We start from the raw sequence: 17536 nt of genomic DNA, 5'->3' as shown, positions 1-17536 counted from the left end.
TACTATAATTTTTACTATCAACATTCGTAGCTAGCAGTATTAACAATTTATCAGCAAATGCTCAGCTCCCCACTTTGTTAGAACTGCATAACCTAGTTGATAACCAAAAATAGATATAACTTTACTAAGCACTTTTATAATCGGATCAGCTAATGAAATCATACAAGCCATAGCCTTATACATCTTCATTAATGAGCAAGATTGTATTTTATAATCAGACTTCTGATGTCATCAAGCATCTTTCTTTGGGATAATTTCAAACCAAATTATCAAAATAAGGATTTTCAAACATTGTATTTTCTCTCTTTGTTGGTAAATTATTTGGTTCACCTTTTCTTATTTCTTTGTTTTGGGAATTAGGGCTTTCCAATGAGTCCATGTAGTGTTAAGAACTATCTCCAGATACTGAGTTTACGCTACAAAAATTCCCAGTCTGTCACAGATCTTCTCCTAGGATACATGGAAAAGCAAAGTTCAGCTAAACTGTACGATTAATTCATGATCACTTCTGAATAGTGAGAAAAGGTTGCTTAAAGCTGTTCTGTTCTCCTCTCAGGGATTTAAGGTCAGTTTCAAGAAGCAAAATTACTATTCTTTCAAAGTTGTCTCTCCTAATTTGTATTCCTGCAATTATCTCCTCAGGACCTCTTTATTTTTAACTTGTAAACTCGGCTTAATAAATCAATTCAAGGATTAGCTACATGTAAACCTACCTGTTCTGATGAATGGACAGGTAAAGGAATAAATAGGACAGTTTCTTTCTTGACCAGTGGCTTCACCAATGTATCAATTAGTTTTGTTTTATACAAGGAATCTGAGACATTTCCCCCCCAGAAAACAAGAACAATTATTATTATTTTTTGCTTTAAAGTCTCTTCCTCTTTTCATAATATAAAAATAAAGAATAGTGGACAGATTCTAGAGATCAGAAGAACAAATAGTTTATGAGGAAATAAGACCTTAGAAGATGATTCTTGAAGCTTTAGCTAACTCTCGACTTAACTGAAACTGGAAGATTTTTTTTTTTTGCAAAAATAAGAAACATAAGCAGTTAAATATATTCTCAATAATACTCAAATTGAGACAACATTTAACTACATTACTAATTTTTATTTTTTAAAAATGCTGAGAATGTTCTTAGAGGATGGACAGATGAGGATGGTGGGAACCTAAGGTTGAGAATAATTCTATAAACTAGGCCCTCCATGCTGACTCCCACATGCTTTCTTTTTCAAGAAGCAATTTACCTGCAGCCCTGCCTAGCCTCAATGGACAGAATGTTATATTCCTTAGTAAACTATTCATTAAAGGAGAAATATAGGCCCAAAATAATGTTGATAAGAGTAATCCAAGTTACCCTAAAGGAAGAAGCTTTTGTAACCAGATCCTAAAACTCTGGGAGATAAGGATAGTTCCTCTTCATGAAATCTGTAAGAATGTATGGTTAAGAATCCAATTAGAACAGGTCAGCATGGGCCAAGGTGACCTGGAGTTGCCATGACAGTGGGGATGGGGACTTGAAAATTTGACAATCTGCTCTTAGTCCGGAGTGAAGAGGTAGACCTGGACAGGACTCTGGAAATTTCTCTAGGATCCCCAATTAAACTGAAGTGCAGGAGAGGCACATGATCCTCTCCTCTTCTCTCTGAGAAGATCCCCTCTCTCCCTTAAGAGTGTCCTCTCTCCCTATCCCTTCAATGAACTCATTCCTGTTACTCTAGGGAGAGGTCTGAAATCTTTTTGACTTGATCACAAGAATCAGAGTTCAAAGAGGGGATCTTCATGGTGCCTCAGTTTCTTGGAAGGTCCTAGCTCTGTAACATTGTCACTAGGTTTAAAGTTGTTTTTTTTTTTATTTTCAGATCAAGGGATTTAAGTCAGTTATTCATATGTATATGTATATAAGTATATATACATATATGTATAATTTTATACATTCTAGTTTGGAGATCCAGTCACAAAAGAGGTAATAGCCAACTGATCAGGTTCATGAGCTCCAGGGCTAAATGCCAGGTCTGTGTCCTAGCTGTACCCTTGGTATCTAAGCATATTTATGCTTTAGCTTCCTCCTCTTGTCAAATAGAGGTAACAACACCTACTTCACAGGGGCATTATGAAGATTTAGGGAGTTAATATAGGTAAAACAAATAGAACAACAGTACCTGGCAAATTTTAAGTACTCAATTAAAATTATCCTCATTCACAATATCCTTCTCATTCTCCTAAAATGCTGAAAAAAATGTGAACAACTTTTGAGAAGTATTGTGACAGAGTTGGGATTAAGTAGGATACCTTGAAGTGTTATTTACAGACACTGCTAGGGATTAGTATTGTCAAATGAAATATGCTTTAAGTTGGAGGGATTCTGGGGAAGAGGAAGCTGACTCTCCTAGGAAGTTTATTCAACTTTCAGTTTTTGTTTATTTCCCTCTGTTTCCCATTGTTTATACCTCACTGTTTAAGGTAAATGAACAAGTAAGCATTTATAGAATGAGGAAATACACTGAAGAAAAAACTTATTTCCAGAATTGTTATTAATTTGCTGGTTACCAATTTAAAATTATATTTATAAATATAAATTCTTTTTTTTTTTTTTTTTTTTTTTTTAGAATAATGGGGTACTGATTCAGACTTGGGATGCTGAATTCTGTTGTGTTTAGTTACAAAGTTTACTTATAGAAATTATATGGCTAAGAGAAATCCTAAAGATCAATACCCTGATCTTATAGATGAGTAAAATGAGCTCCAGAGAAATTTAACTAACCACTATTGTTTATTCAATAAATGTTTATTGATCTTCTGCTATGTAGGACTGGTTCTGCTGGATAACAGATAGATGCAGCTGTGAATATGCAGGCCTGGCCTGAGGCTTGTTAGCACTTACAAATTATAGCAGGGAGATAGACAGTTAAGTAGTGTGAGGAAGGAAAGTTCAGAGAGCTTGAAGAGACCAAAATGTTAGAGAATTTAAAGTGAGCCCCAAAGAAAAGTTGGAATTGGCCAGTGCACTGGGAGTTGCAGAGCCTATGGGCAATCCTAGGGAGAAGGGCCAGGCAGTAAGCTATTGCCTTTGTGTGGAACAGGAAACTTGAGGGGACAAGGAATGAGAAAGAAAGCTAGATACATATGCAAATCAAAAGGTGGGAGTGGCAGGTAAATAGCGATTCCAGGATCCCAAGAGCAATGGAAAACCTTTGAAAGTTTTAAGCAGTGGTAACATACTCAGATTTGTATATTTCAAAGATCATTTTGGTCATAGCCAGATGGATGAAGACAAGAGTCAGAAGCCAGTGGTGGCTGTTACAGAACCTTGGGGAGAGATGATGGTGGCTTAACCTATCTATGGACACAGGCTCTCAAATCAAAGCTGCATAGAGAACATGGATTTCATTCCTATGTATTATTTTCAAAGGGTTAGTATTTTGACAAACTTTACTTAGACACAATACCTTTTTGGAAAAAAAAATCCCCTTTATTAAACAAGGGATTTCATACAGCATGCCCTTTTCTATTGTTAAAGAAGGAAAATGATTATCTTAATTGTTTTGGCTGGTGTTTTTCACCCAACAGCTAATTCCTACCTAGTAGGCACGATTTGTCTTTATGTCTATTTCATGTTTCCTATTCCCATTGCCACTGCCCTAGTTTAGGCCATCATTACCTCTCACCTGGACTGATATCACAACCTGCCAACTCATCTCCCTGTCTCCCAAGCAAAAATTTCCTCATATTTATCTTAATATTGTGCTTTCAGATTCCCCTGCTAAGATACCTTTGGAGATTTCTGTCTGCCTGCAGGAGAAATGTTAGCCATTACCACTTCTTCTCTTAGAGATTTACCTTCTGCTCTCAACCCCCACACACCCTACTCTTAAACCGAGTCATATCACATAGAGAACCCACATCCCTCTAAAGTGTAGAATGGTGTTCTCTAAGTTTCTCAGCCAAGACACAGATGCAAATTTTCCATGATAATCCTACAGCTGTGTCAAATAGAAGCATTATTGGCTTCTTGGTAGTCTCCCAGCCTAGCTTCTGAATTTTTCTGTTACTGTTGTTGCATGTATACACATCTGGTCTCTCCTACAAGATTGTAAGTCCTTAGGTCAGGCACAGTGTCTTGCTCAGTTCTTTGAAATTAACCGGTACTCATTAAGGATTTATTTCATTGAATTGATGTCACAATGCCAAATTTTAAAATATTTATATGAAGTTATTTTGTTTGCAATCCAAAATGCCTTCAGGAAAATAGTGCAATTTATGGATTAAAATAAAAAATGTAACAAAATAATTCTTAAAGGGCAACACAAGAAGGGGAAAAGTTGCGTTAATATTTCATCGTGGAAGGTATTTGCTGATTAAATTTAAAAATTAAAATAGGGCTTCTTCATTCATTAAATATTTATTAAATATTGTTATATGTTCCATGCATTATTATAGACTGCTAAAAAGGACAAAAAAAAAAAAAAAAAAAAACTTTGTCCTTTTGGAAATAATTCTAGTCAGGGAGACAGATAAATGTTTTAGCCAAATGTTAAATTATCTCACAGACACCAATTTCTGAAAGTCTTTATGTAGATAGCCCAATATCAAACATTTTTTGGATTATAAAAAAATTCATCTTTTTTACTTAGGCTGTATTACTATAATCATACATTCATCAAGCATCTATCAGAATACCAGTGCCTAGGTGCTTTGCTAAATCCTGGTATTCACAGCCAAATAGGAAATGGCAGCTATCTGAGCCAGTAGATGCGCTGCACGTCAGTATGTCCCAAGGAAGAAAGCATCAGGAAATGCTTACAAGGAGCAAAAAACATGGTATCATACAATGGGCTAGTTCAGACTCCAGCCAGGGACATACAGAGGATGAGAGAGGGACCAGCTACACTGATGCTTTGTTAGTGGAGCAGAAAAGACTGCTATACCAGACTGGTCCATATTCTTGTGACTTTTCTGTAATATTATGTGAGTGATTCCTGTGGCATCAGCCATGAGTGAAAGGGGGCCCAGAGAGTGGCAACAGGACACTAGAAATGAGTCTGTGTTGACCCCTGAAAGAACAAGAACCAAGGAGGTGTGGTCAGACAAAGCTGTGTCAAGAATCTGAGGTAAGGGACTCCTGGCAATGGACAGAGAAGTCTCAACATGGTGGGGTAGGGTGCACCCACATGCACAGTCAGTCTTAAAAATTCGGGGGCCAGAGTATGGGAAGCCTGTCAGGTGAGAAACTTTCTTTTCCCATTAAACTCCCTACCCCTGACTACCTTCCACCCCTACCTTTTGGAGGAGCAAGAACTTAGGTTAGTGAGAAAAACAAAGAAGGGTAGTCAATAACCCTGGGAACATTTGGGCTCCTTTTCAGACTTGAAATAAGCTCCTGCTGAGGTTGGAGAAAAGACTTAATTGTAATGTTCAAAGTTTCAGTTATTATTGGTCTAGGCATACTGATTTTTGAACAGATTATTTTCAAATTAAGGCTTATTGTTTTATGCACAAGTTTATTTTACTGAATATATTTTAAAGGAAAGTGAGAAATAAAAACAAATCTGCTTTTTGATTTTATTCTAAAGTTATTTTTCTGCCTACCTATCACTCAGTCCAAGATACACTTCACTATTTACGTGTACATCCACTGAGGACTGTATGGATGTTTTAGATAAACAGGTGGAAACTTCTTTAATATAGATTTCCATAAAGCAAGATTTTGAAGTGGAATTTAAACATAGGTTTGTAGAAAGGAGAAAGAGAACACATTCTAAAGGAAGTTACTATTACAATGATGTACAAAGCTTATCTCGGATACAAACAGAAAGTAGATGTTGGTATTTATTTAGGAAAACACAGTGGAGGATACATCTGGGGCCTGACTGTAGAAGGCCTTGATGATCAACCTAAGAAGTTAGTTTTAAGTAATAAGGTTATATTTAATTCTTTAAAAAACCAACCAACCAAACAAACAAACAAACCCTAGGAGTAGGATAAGAAAAATTTGTTATTCACCAAGCTTTCTATTCTTTTTAACATCACATTATATTTTTTTTCTTGGTACTTTGCTTAGTGTCTGACTCTTAACTATTGCAAGTAAGTTTATTCTGGAACAGTGACTGGGCACACAGTAGGTGCTCATCAAATATCTGATAAATAATTAAATGAAGGAACAGACTTACGAAGATAAACTATTAAAGGAGACTGAGAGAAAAGTGATAGCCTGGGCTAGGTTTTGACAGTGGCAGAAGAGAAAAGAAGGCACTATACTGTTTGAGTGGTGAAAGCAGGAGCCAATAGAGAAACTAGCAGGGGGGACATGTGTAGGCGATTCCAAGATATTGACTATCTTCTGGGAAAATGATGGTTTCTCTCCTAAAACCTGGAAGTAAGGGGGAAGGAGCTAGTTTGAGGGTGAAGGGTTTTAGGTACATGGAGCCTGGTATGTCAGTGAGCAGTGCCATCATCAGGGAGAAGCACAGTGACCATCTTAGAGGGCCAGTAAAGCCAGGCTCTGCTGGAGGTAAAGTGCGGCTTCAACAATGAAATATGGTGACTGAGCTACTGGAGTTTTAAAACCTCAAACTTCAGTGTTTGGAAGAACAGAGGTGTGGTCTGTAAAACGTTTTGTTTTTGTTTTGTTTTTTACTGTGGCTATTTTACTGTTGCTATTAAGTGTGGAATTTCAGTGAAAGCAAAGAATTAGCGTGGCCCCGCACCCCCCCACAGGAGCTAAAGCTGGTGGCCCAGGCTGAGCCTCTTCCACTCTGCACTGCCCATCCTCATTCTCTCTCCAGCATTTTTCCCATGTGGTTCTGAACGCTGCTTAAGAAACTATCTTTGTGAAGATTGCCAGCTTCAGCTAAGCAACCATTCACTTGAACGAAGTAGGAGCTGAGTGCAGAATGTGTAAGTTGCCAAATGAGGTTCTCCCCACCCCCCTGCCGCCCTGCAGATCCGGAGGGAGTGGGGGAATTGTGACAAAGCAATGTTTTCCCACATCCCCTGGCTTGCAAGGATATAGCTACAAATACAATTGGAGTTCTAAGTGGGCAGTTTTACAAATCCAGATTCTGTTCTTAGAAATGTTTCATTAATGGTACTTCTCAAACACCAGTAACTTCTCTTTCTAATATCTCAGTATCACAGTTACAAAACACAGGATAAAAAGTCAAAAAGGGGGAAAGTTTCCTGAGAAGACTATGCAAAAGATATTGTATGTGTTTGTGTATCTTACAGGAAATTATTTTAAGAAACAGAAAAAATTCTCTAATTAATTTGAGGCCTCTAGAAAATCTATTCATACAACTCAAACTGCTTTATTAGTAGAGCTTAATTAATACTCAGGCTTGTAGACTTTAGACAACTGGTTAATCCAATTAGAGTGGAATTGCTGTGGGAAAAATTTGGTACAAGCGGTTCACTGGATGGTACCTGTAAGACCATCATTCTGTGTGTAATTGATATGGACTGAATATTTGTGTTGTTCCAGAATTCATATCCTGAACTCTTAATCTCCAGTGTGAGAGAATTTGGAGATGAGGGTTTTGTCAGATAATTCAGTTTAGATGAGATCTTTAGGGTAGGGTCCCCATGATTAGACTGGTATCCATACAAGAATTCTCTCTCTCTCCCTGCCCTATGTGGACACAGCAAAATAGCAGCCAGCTTAGGAAGAGGTCCCTTACCAGGAACCAAATCTGGCACCTTGATTTTTGGACTTCTCAGACTCCAGAACTGAAAAATAAATGCTTGTCATTTGTGGAATTTTGTTATAGCAGCCTGAGCAGTGTGTCAGCAGTGTTCTCAAGCTTAACTCGGGTCCAAGAAGAATCTGAAGTTAAAAGGTGCATTTCTAACCCCCAACCTAAACAGTGTGTTTCAATTAGTCTTGGATGCCTCTGGCCAGTATTCTTCATTTTAAGTAAACTTTAGAGTGATACAGATGCAGTCTCTTCTGGGCAATTATTTGCCAAACACTATTTATAGCAGAGGTTAGCAGATGATTGCTCTTGTTCAATAGGTGGGAGGATGGGAGGGTGGTATGGAAAGGAGGAGGAGAATGACTCTGACTTTGTCCTTCACCTCCCTCACTCTTCCTTACTTGAAAGTTCCAACCTTTCCCATTTGAGGAGCACCTAAAACTACCAGCTTCCTTCCCAAAGCACATAGCAATGAACACATATTTAGGATCTTAGAAAAGCAAGGACAGTGAGCTTGATGTAACCTCTCAAACTTTTTTTTTTTTTCTGCCAGAGCTTCATTGATTCAATAACTGCAGAGAAGGTCTATTTTCTCTCAAACTCGTGCATTATGAATATTCAGGAAATCATAGCCAAGTAAGGTCTAGTTTAGGCAAAATTGTGAAGTAGGCCAAAAATCATAAATTAATTGCCCCTCCCCATCAAACTGGGTAAAGTTAGTTTGCTGAAAAATGAGCCTATAGATAGATTAAAAATGTGTTGGAGACAGTATACTAGATGGATCTAAAAAAAAAAATGTTCTTTGGTACCTTTGGATGAAAAACTTTAGTTTGAAATCTGAAGAATTTAGTGAATCAAGGCAGGTACTAGAAGAGATTTTTAGAGGAGTAGGACAACTGGAGCTTTTGGAATTCTTCAAAATAATTTTGCTTAGGGCAGGGCTTGAGCAGTCTAAGGACCAGATGTGTTAGGAATAGACATCCTATGTCCTGGCTCCTTATGAGTTTTGAAGTGAGGGTTGGCCTGGACCAGTATCTCTGAACTTGACAGAAATCACTGGGATTAATGCATTAGCAAGTAGACAGTCTCTGCTTTTTCAGGAAAAATAAGATGTTTGAAAATAGAAACAGTTAATTATATATTTCAAATCTCATTTTCTCCTTGAGGCAGATTCAAATGCCAATTGTTTCTGACCTTGTAGTGCCATCTCTCAAATTGGCATGTATTTTGACATATTTTTTGAAAGTGGTTTCCATTATGTTGTATTCACTAACACATGGTGTATTGAAACTGTTAAGCAAAATACAAAATGTTACTAATAATCTATCTGCTATGTCTTATTAACAAGGAAAAAAAAAAAAACAGCTTCTACCAGATGGAGGGAACTATCTGTGATATCCTTTTTTTTTTTTAATGTCCATAAAATATTCTAGTACAAATCAGAGAAAGACCTTCAAGTAAAGACTCATGTTTCAGCTCCTTTGGTTGTGTGAAAATAAGTATAAATTTATGCAATTAAGGCAGCAGGTTTCCTGCCTGTAGGAAAATACCCAGTTCAGAAATTCATGAGATGTGAGTTTTTTTCAGAGTTGCTCAGCTGACTGAGCCTTTGGAGCCACCAGTAGGTCACTTCACTTCTCCTATGCTTAGTGTGTTTAAAATTTCCAATCCCCGAGTCAATCCAGCTTCATGCTGTTGTATATACTGTGGATAAATGCCCCGATGTGTAAGATGCTGAGAGTTCCTTACATAAACATGAACCATTACTATTCCAGCTGGGTAAAGAAATTTCAAAATTTTACTAGTCTACAAAAAATTTTTTGCCAGTTTGTTCTCCTGGTGGGAAGTAATTAGGATGTAAGAGGAGAGAAATATGAATGTTTTAGCTCTGACAAGCAGCAATGCTGTTCACCTCCATGATGGCTATTGGTGAGACTAGAATCTTGCCACTGTATTTAGTTTTACAGGTTGTGATGTTGATTGAAATCAGGTTCTAGGAATTTTTCAGAGACGGCATTCATTTCTCAGATTGTTAATAAATCTATCATTTTCATAGATTTATTTCATGCTATAGCAAAATTCTTACCACAGGGGAGTTGGTCAATAATTATCATCTATTATGACACATCATTAGTTCTGTCACCTCAACATTCAGCACAGTATCTCTACAGAGCATCAGAATATATGTGTGTATATATACATACACACACACACACACACACACACACACACACACACACATATATATATATATATACACACCACCAAATACATTTATACTCACATATTTTGCTTATATATTTAACATCTTAAATTTGAATTCATCTGGAAATGAAGTAACAAACTCTTTCATTCACTCAATAATTCTGATAACACCTTTAGAATTTCAAGATCGATTTTGGAAGCATCTTCCACTTTACATGTGTTTGTGAAACTTTGTGTATATTTTAACCTTTTTTTCCCTCACTACAAGCTCTGAATCTTGTTTTGGTCATAATAAATGTTTAATAAATATTTTTGGATCAGTTGTTTTTGTATTAACTAATTTTTTCTTTCTTGTGGTAATCTCTTTGGTAAGGGAGTCTCCTCAAATCCTAAATTGACTCTAAAATGAACCTTAATTTGAAATTCACTATACTGTCTATATTCCCATGTTAAATATATTGGTTGCATTTTTTTTTTTTTTTTGGAAACCATGTGTTGGCATCATAGTTTTTGAAAATTTCCATTTATTGGGTGGATATCTATACTATTTCAACTGAATTTTCTCAAACATTGTGTTTGAATGTAGTATGGGTACAGGCAATGACGTGAAAGTATATTCTAACAAGGAATGAAAGATGAGAGCTATCTTGTGCTTTCTGTGGTGCTATCTTCTTTGTCTACGGCTTTATCTTCAAACATGGTGTTTTAATCCATGCTTTGTATACTTTATATCTGAATATTTTCCAAATTTATTTCCCTCAAAGTACGTTGTACAATTTCCTGTTCCATAATAAGACTGCTCATTTGATGAGACGAGATTATATTCTGCATAAACACTGAATTCTTAGAATGCCTCTCTGTGCCAGGGTGAAATCACAGATATATTAATGGCCTACTTTTCCTATACCAAGAAAATTGATTTCCCCTTTGTTTCTAAGGAAAATCATTTTGAGGGTACTTGCCACTGTGATGAATGGCACTATAAAAACACTTTCGGATGTCAGAAAGGAGAACTCTGGTTTAAAAATTGTTTAATCCATGCAGTGCAATTTTATTCCCTTAAAAATACATTGAGTTTTGGCATGACATTCCTATTCACTGTCTCCTTAACTTAATCCACACAACTGTGTATATGTACCATCTAATGCTCAACAAGCAGTAAGAAGGACACCACCAAATGGTGTCTTTAGTTGCTGATCACCTTATGCCTAGTCCTGTATTTTCTGGACTTGCCAAGTGTGCCTAGCAACTTATTTCCTGGTTTATATCATTTACTCCTCTACTGTCTAGCAGAACTCACATTTCAATGCCCGGGACTCCGAGATAAAATTGAGTGGGATGGTGAGTCTACCAAGATATTTGCTTAAGAATCTTAAAGAAGCCTACACATGAATGTGTTGGAACCAGATTTTAAGTGAACAAAGTGAAAACCTGCTTTTCTCTTGTGGTTATTTCAGGCTTTTCTATTTATAAAGTAACCTTCCCATATGGTTTCTCCATATAAATCTAAAATATTCCATATTGATAGAAGAATGATTTAAGCTTACTTTTCATGATACAGCACAGTGAAGAATTTGGCCTTAATTCTACTTGCTTTTTCAGTTTGTTTCAGCATGAAGGGACCACTGAAAATTCTAACAGAATTACTATATTATGTTCATATACACAGAAACTCTATATATGCTGTGATAGTCCTAGCACATTCTATTAATTATGGAAATCACTTTCATTTCAATAGTGGAATTTACATGACAACAGCTTCTGGGGCTCAGTGGAGCATCAGACTTGCATGTCACAGAATTCCCTTGTAGTGTGGGCGTTGACAGGGTTCTGTTGACAACAAATTTGCAAGGAAAATGTCTCATAATTGTGTATCCACATAGAACATTGCTCAGAAGGGATCGTTTCAATATTCACCTTGGTCACCAATGTCAGAGAAGGCAATTTCCTCACTCTTACCTTAGTAAACCAAATTATTAGAAATATATAGCCATAAACATACATATAAATGGCATAAAATATTTATGTATATATTTAGCAAAGAGTTCTTCATCCAGACATATCACCCTTGTATTCTTTCTTATAACTCTATTAAGGTTTTATATTTTTATAAATTTTCTATTTATTTACATGCAGACTCAAAATAGATAAGAGGATGAACTAGTCCAGAAGGGTAGGAGGAGTTAGTAATATTATAAAACAATCAGAAAAAAAATAGGCTGAATATCAGAGCAAAGTTCTTAATAGGGGAGAATCATTATACTGTAAAATAGTCTAATACTCTGGAAGAAGTCATTATCTGAATCAATTTAAAATTAGACTGGACTGAAGTATTCCAAAATACAATAAAACCAAGCCCACTTTACAAGTAAAAAGAGGAGGATGACCTAATAGTTTCTATCATCTCAGTGATTACTATGATTGTACTCATTTTATGTGTTCAATCTTGATAGATAATCTTCTCTCATTTTATGCTACTTTTTGAGAACAATTTAAGCAAATTCATGTAATGCAGAATTGGATGCATTTAGCAGAAACTCAAAAAAGATGTGAATGCACAATGAACTCTGTGTAAAATAGTAAAGCGAGACAACTGAGTAAACATCTACCCTTTTTTGGAAGTTAGCACTGGAGAAAACAAGTCTCACCCCATAACTCTGGCTTTATTCCAGTGTGCATAAATGTATCCTGCTCCCCTGCTTTTTCAACAGTAATTAGATATTAGTTCTCATTTATTTTGTTGAATGGTTTCTTAGAGTGATATATTTTTTCTTTTGGTTATGTCGAGTGCAGGAAAACAAATAGAATATTTCATCCCCAAGCCAACAGGCTATATTTTGTTAGGAGGAAAAAAAAAAATCTCTAGAAAGAGACCACATTTCCTTTTGTGACTGCTCATTTTTATGGAATGGACAAGAAAGAGAAGATGATTTAATGTAAAAAAAAGTTTGACATGAAAAAAAAAAAAGAGGAAAATGTACCCAGAGAAGTTGTAATATGCTGTTGTGGTGAATCTTTTTAAATAAGAATGTCTTCAATTTTGTGTGCTTCTAATTGATCACCTGTCATGGAATAGACAAGTAGGACAGGCAACCTTTTGAGAATTATCCAAATTATGTCATGCAATACATGCATTAATTTAATCTTTAATCACTTAATTTTATACTATCTTTGTAGTTAACTTAATTGCAGTAACATAAAATCAGAGATGGGCTTATTTTGATATTTGATAATTGTGAGATAAATAATCTAATTTACACTTATGTACACAAACTTTTTAAAAAGTCCACCATATACAAAAGTTCAATTAACAGAGTTTATTTTCATTATTTATAATATCCATGTAGCTTTCCACATATTTTCTTCACTTACAGATGGCATATTCCTGAAGTGCAAAAAATACCGTTCAACTTAAATAAATATCCTTTTCATTAAGTCCCACAATTTAGTTTATTTTGTGTGCTAGCATGGTTTTCTCTAATTTAAGGTGCACATTTTGTTAGTAAGGGTCTAGATTATAGAACTAGTGGCTTAATGCCAAAATTTGGTGGAGTGGCAGGGCTTATTAATATTGTAAGTTTTCTTATTCATATTTTTGTTTTTAGTCAAATGAATATAGATTTAGTCCAATGAATATAAATTTCCACTGCCTTATTTGTGAAAGTATGAATTTCAAGACTTTCTTTCCACATTTTGTATGCCAAACACCTGTGTTACTTTACACATAAATCTAGATAGCCTAGGACCTGTCTATTCAAAGTATCTGTGTATTCCTGCTGGGCAATCAGTACCTCATAGGATGGACAGCTCAAACCCACAGGTGGGGGAAATCTTTGTAAATATGATGCTGCACTTACAGAAAGGAAAATATCACTTTATTAATGCCTGATGTATAATGGTTTTCAGATCTTTTCAAATTGTATTTGAATGTTTTTGGGAAAAAGGCACATAGCAGTATAATAGAATCATAATGACAATTGAAGTGTCCTGAACATATTTGGTAGGAATTGTTGTCCTAAGGAGTTTAGTTAGTATAATGGTAACCCATATGTTTTCAGTAATACATATTTGAAATATACTTAGGCAAACAATAGAGTTTAGGTACCAGCTTTAATATATGATCAAATAAACAAAAACAGATTTACACTTAGGTAAATGAATAATGCTCCCAAATGAATGCTTCTTTCATTTCTACCCAAAGAAACATAGCATAGCTCTACTGAACAGTTCTAGGTCCCAGCAACACAAAGAAATTCAAGCAAAGAAACTCGAAGTAATGAACTGTGCCTGGGGTGCTAAACTCATACTAATGTCAGCTCACAATAATCTCAACTTTGAATATGCCAATATGTAATTATCTCTATACATAACACAAATATATCTTTATTATTCAAACAAGAATGGACATATTTTATAAGTAAATCTGTTGAGTACTTGACTAGAGATCTTTAGGAGTGTGTAGTTCTGTTTTCAAAATTCACAATGCTCTAAGATACTTAACAAACCATCAATCTTAAAGTATTATACCTTTGAGACTTTTTACACATTTGTTGACCCAAGGAAGAACTAGAAGCAAATTAAATGAAAATTTTAAGATCAAGCTTATTTGATATATTATTTAGTCTATTTTTGGATGGGGAATCTTCCACCCTCTTAGTTATCTCACTGTCAGATAAGAAAATGGAACAGGATGGATGAAGAGATATGCTCCCAGTCTGGCTCTTTGATTTTTCATTCAAGCCAAAAGGAGCGAAGGGCAGCAAGATAGGGCTCCTTTCCAAGCATGCTTGTGGGAGGGAGGACCTCTGACTGCCCCTGGCTGCAAAGCTTATCCCGGCAGTACCAGGTCCTGCAGACCGATACCCACCTCGCCTGGCAACCTCCACACCCACATGAAACTGCCAGTGTGTCAGCCAGTCATCTCACGGGTTCCTGTGCACAAAGCCTAGCAAGCTCCCAAATAGAAATGAATCGTGAGCCCAGAGCAGAGCTGGAGGCGGTTGGCTTGCGAGTCTGGTGTCTCTGGGGGTCTACCAGTGCTAGTTAGTCCCTTTACCTCTTGCTCCCTGGCTGCAGATGTGTACTCTGAAATCTGCCTCCTTCCGGAGACACAGACGTGCGCGCAAACACACACATTTTCACTCACACCTACACCTCCTCTGCCCTCTACCTTTCCCATCCCCGGCATATCTATAGGGACTGGTCCGTGCTGTGCCTCTACTTTCCCAGCTGCCCCATACAACACCCAAGCTCCTGCGCCCTCGCTGGGCGCCCTCCAGAGGGACACATCCTCCTCTGGGCTCCTTACCTCGCACCGACAACTCCTGGCAGGAACTGGAGCTGACCACGGTGGCAGCGGCGGTGAGCCTGCACTCGGGCTCTGGCTCATGGTTGGTCCTCTTCATCCGACACAAAAGGGGTAGCTTGCTGCCTTTGTCCTTTCCAAATCCAAGGGAGAACTTATTTTGCCCCCGAAATGGCTAACTTGTGCGTGCAGCTTCCTGTCACAGTGTCCCCTGCCCCCGCCCCCTCCTGGCTGTGCGCTGGACCATTGCCCAGCGGCAGAGCATCCAGGCCTCCAAGTCAAGGGGGAGTGGGAAAAGGGAGGGGTAGAGGAGAAAAGAGGGAGGAGGTTGGGGGAAATGGGGACCCAGTGGTCTTCTGCAGAGGGAAGGGAAGCACTTCAGAGCCCAGTTCCCCTCCTCCTCTTTACAGGCAAACCCACTTCCTAGGCGCGGAAGCAACTTTCCTTCACCTTGGACAGGCTGAAACCGTTGCAGCTAATTGGGACTCTCAGCGGAGGCATGGACCTTCTGACATCCTTTCCTTCTCATTTTCCCCCCTTTTACTCGTTCTCTTTCTCCCTTCTCTGTCCCCTCCCCCCTTCTTCCCTCCTTTTATAGGGGTGTATCTGCAGAGTCTTCAGTGAGACAGGGTACCTAGAGAAGAGGAGGATTATAAAGAAAGCCAGGGCGGGTTTGCCGGTTGCTCTACCCCACTGGGATTGCAATTCTTAGGCAGTGCAAGCGAAGGTCAGTGAATTTTGGAGAAGTGGGGTAAAGGGGCGTGGGGCAGTAGAGTGGGCGTCGGCTCCAACTTTGAAGCTCTGCTACAGCTCTCGGCTTGCGGGTGAGCAGGGACTAACAGTCGTTCCTAGGAAGAACTCTCCTGTGGTCCCCGTGCAACTGGCTGACCGCATGCTGGAGGAGACAAGGGAAAGCAGGAGCGAGTGAGCCAGGGAGGCGGGTGTGCAGCTCTGCCCCACACGCGGCTTAACTGCACATTGGGAGCCCCGGGAGAGGGTTTTTGCAGAACAATCCCTGGGTCAGGAGGGAGGGAGACGCTCCGGTTTCCTAGCAACTCTCATCAATCTTCTCCGGATAGCTCCCTCTGAAGGAATTCGATTGGACAGCCCCAGGAGAGAAGTCACGCCCCTTCAAGAATGCTGGGCTGCTGCTTTTTCTCATTCTCCCAAATTTCTTGGGCGGAATAAGATTCTAGAGGAGTGTGGAATTATCTTCTTTTTTATGCTACTCAGCTACCCCCTACACTCCCAGATTAGTCCTGTAGTCCTACTTGTGATTAAAATTGTCAGGGTTTTGTACAGAACCTCTTCTTTCTTCTTAAAATTAAATAAATAAAAACCCTAAATCGGTGACGTAGGCACAAAAGAGAAAAAGGCACACGGAAATAGCCTTAATAGGCTGCAAGCTACAGATAAAATCCTAAAGGTAAAATTCCAGACATCCATTCTACATTTAGAAATGCATTGTTTAATTTCAAAATAAAACTTCACTAATTTTTCCACCCTAATATACCAACTTTGAATTAATCAAGAACTGAGTTATATGAAGCCAGACACAATTGAAATTAATGCTTAGATCTTCATTTATTCTTTAATGTTAAGTTGTTTAACTCCCGTCTTTTGTAACCTAACTAGAACATTTAAACTACAGAAATAATTGAACAACGATTCTTTTAGAGGGCCAGTGATATTTAGAAGACAAACGTACATATGTATTTCATTTTAAATTTCACTAAACCAAGAAATTTAGGTATTTAAATAGTTAGCATTTTTTATTATATAGCAAAATGCTAGAAGTGCCTCTTCAAGACCTTTTTAGAATGCAATGGAATCACCATAATACAAAGAAAAGTGACTCTTTCTTCATATTTTATTACTACTATCTAACATATACAGTTCAGCACAAACACATTAGGTCTTTGAGAGACAATGTCTGTCCAATGGAAAACTGAGTCTCAAGGAGCAATGACAGAAATAATGAGGAAGATAAAGTCTTGGGCACTGCAAAGATCTTCATATACTCAAAAAGCCACACTAACAGATGTTGATCTCTTTCAGAATGTGCCAGAAGATATCATCATGCATTTCTAAGACCTTATCAGAATCAGTTGAGATTGATAAAAGTAGAAGAGTTCTGGTATTTGCATCACATTAAAAAAGAAATGTAGGTGTTTGTGCAAAGAGTTTCTGATATCTGGCATAGTCTGTATGTAGACACTTAATATATCAATGCTTGTAATGTGTAGTGACTGAAATACTGAAGCAATTACCTGTTTGTTATCAGAGCTGGTCTTATGGGATACTTCTTGCCTTTCCCCATTCTGATGAACCAAAA

General features: G+C 37.6%; 1 protein-coding gene across 4 annotated transcripts in view; it reads right to left on the bottom strand.

Moving 5' to 3' along the window:
* The window catches only part of Grm3 (glutamate metabotropic receptor 3), a 212863-nt gene extending 196685 nt beyond the window's left edge, over nt 1-16178 (bottom strand). For all 4 annotated transcript variants that reach the window (XM_048799556.1, XM_048799557.1, XM_048799558.1 and 1 more), the window contains exon 1: nt 15205-16178. The gene's annotated coding sequence lies outside the window, so the exon portion shown is untranslated. The remainder of the gene's footprint in view (nt 1-15204) is intronic.
* Between the last annotated feature and the right edge of the window lie 1358 nt (nt 16179-17536).

This window comes from Marmota marmota, unplaced genomic scaffold (genome assembly GCF_001458135.2).
Source record: "Marmota marmota marmota unplaced genomic scaffold, marMar, whole genome shotgun sequence".
In the NCBI taxonomy this organism is placed as follows: domain Eukaryota; kingdom Metazoa; phylum Chordata; class Mammalia; order Rodentia; family Sciuridae; genus Marmota; species Marmota marmota.
This window is presented reverse-complemented; position numbering and strand designations above follow the sequence as displayed.